We start from the raw sequence: 2478 nt of genomic DNA, 5'->3' as shown, positions 1-2478 counted from the left end.
ACATTAAATTCCAGTGAAATATATTTATGTTTGTGGTTGTAATGTGACAAAATATGGAAAAGTTCAAGGGGTATGAATACTTTTGCAAACCACTGTATGTATATATTTAAGAGACAGATAAAAGCTAGTTTTTTTGAAGGCATATGAAAAGTAATATGAGAAACTATAAGAATTGTAGTTTGAGTTGATGTTTTAATTTTTATTTGTATTGTTTTGTAAATTATGTTTTGTTTGAATATATTCTGGGGATAAAAGGGGCAGACATTATAAGATTTATTCTTCTGCGACCTTTCATTTTGTTTTGATTTTTGATTTGTGTACTTTCTTTGTTTTTTATTGTTACGTTTTAATGAAATTAATAAATTTTTGAAGTGAAATTGAATTGAAAATGGCTTTGGTATAAACCCAMCCATCCATTACCTACCGCTTGTTCCAGAGTCACAAAGAGAGCAGCAAGAGCAGGGAGGCCTCTCTTTCCCCAGACACCTCTTCCAGGTCTTTTGGAGGGGATTTAATGGTGTCCCCAGGACATGCGTGTCCTGTGTCTTCTCCTCCCGGACATGCCTGAACCACTACCACAGGGAGGCGTCTGAGGGCAAGAGGCACCTGAGCCACCTCAACTGGCTCCTGTCATTGTGGAGAGTCCAGCTACCCTATGGAGAAAACGCATTTCAAACACCTGTACCCGTGATCTCATTCTTTTGGTCACTACCCAAAGTTTGTCATGTGAAGCGTAGGAACTTAACATCGAGAGATTCTCCCCACAACTCACTCTCCAACACTGCAGAAGCTGCTCCTGAACGTCCATAAGCGCACGTGGCACCAGGACACCCTAGGTGGTCGATCAACGATTTATTTTTCCAGTCATGTCATCTGATCTGTGGCTGAATGTTTGGGACATTTGAGCTGTCAACTTATCACCCAATAAACATTTCTTGATTTTTTTTCACAAAAGTGTGTTTTGATGAAAAAGTGTTACTGCCGACAGGATTCCTGAGCCAGCGCYTCACGAGTGACAATTATTAAGAGCTTCAGATGACGGGAGGAAGGGTTCTTAGTCAGGGACGCAGGACTCGCTGCCGCCTGAGACAATATTTAACAGCGTGATAATAGTGATAAGCGTGATAATAGTGTCTCACGTGGAGCAGCTGACATTTTCAGCTCGGCGAAATGACAGGTCTGCAACTTCTGCAGCCTCATCTGTCACCTGTGTCCTACTCAGTGATACAATCTGTCAGCTGTCAGCCCCACAACAACAAAACAGCCTCTTATCTCAGTGTTTTTGCCCCGATACAGGTGTCCTGATAAGAACTGCGGTGTCGCTCTGAATGGAAGGTTATACTTGACTTTTTTTTTCTCTTACGTCATCATGAACGTCCTCCATCACCTGCATGGAGATCTGAAGCAGACAGGATGTTGCGTCATCTTTTCGTCCCCATCCTCTTTTGCGTGTCCACAGATTTTAAGTCACACAGCAGGGTGACATTGTCTCTAATGATGACACGGGGACAGTTCATCAGTTGTAGGACTCAACTCTGAGGCTTTTTTTGACCTCTCTGACCGACCTTTTTTTCTGTTTCTGCTGTCCCATCTCTTAGAAGACATACAAAGTTTTTATCATCCCCTGCCACGATAAGCAGATAATCTTTTAATTCTGTGTGTGCATGTCTGTTAGCAAAACAACTCATAAAGTAATAACTGAATGCACAACTAGAACTGACAACACAATTCAAGATGGCCACCACATTTAATGAGCCTAGGAACCACAAAGCTGTCTATAACTCAGTCAGTTTGACCTATGTAGAGCTAGAAACTGGTGTGGTAGTAGCTGAGTGCAAACTTCATCACATACTAATGAACTAATGGATTAACAGAACATAAATCTTTGTTTAAACTTTTGACATGCTTGACCACAGATGTGTTTCCTCTAGGAGTGCAAGATTTATGTTGTTAGAGATTACTTTTATTTTCCAAATCTGTAACTTGATTACTGCGTGAAGCTGTTCAAGGATTATACATTCCTCCACTTTTGTCTTGATTTTTATTATTATACTCTGGATTTGGACACCTATGGATTTGTATTGTGCTTCTTGGTTGTCAGCTAACTTGAATCAGTTACTCATGATGCAACACTGCCCTCCTGTGGATGGCTGCAAAACTTTTTTTTTTTTTTTTTTTTTTTTTTTTTTTTTTTTTTTTTTTTTTTTTTTTTTTTTTTTTTTTTTACAGGTAAATTTCAAAAAAGAAGCCAGCATCATATCAGGAATGTAATTGCAATCTGTTGCTTATACCTCTGTTGTAAATGTAAAGTTCAGATTATTAACTTTTTACGTTTGGCAAAATCCTGTGATTTTTTTTTCACATGATAAATTACTAACAGATGCCATCATGAAAGTTATGATGATAACAAATAGGTTTAGCATGTTTTTTTAAATAATATAGCCTACAAAATTGGAGTATCATAAAACGGGGTTATTT

Source organism: Austrofundulus limnaeus, unplaced genomic scaffold (assembly GCF_001266775.1).
Source record: "Austrofundulus limnaeus strain Quisiro unplaced genomic scaffold, Austrofundulus_limnaeus-1.0 Scaffold157, whole genome shotgun sequence".
In the NCBI taxonomy this organism is placed as follows: domain Eukaryota; kingdom Metazoa; phylum Chordata; class Actinopteri; order Cyprinodontiformes; family Rivulidae; genus Austrofundulus; species Austrofundulus limnaeus.
This window is presented reverse-complemented; position numbering follows the sequence as displayed.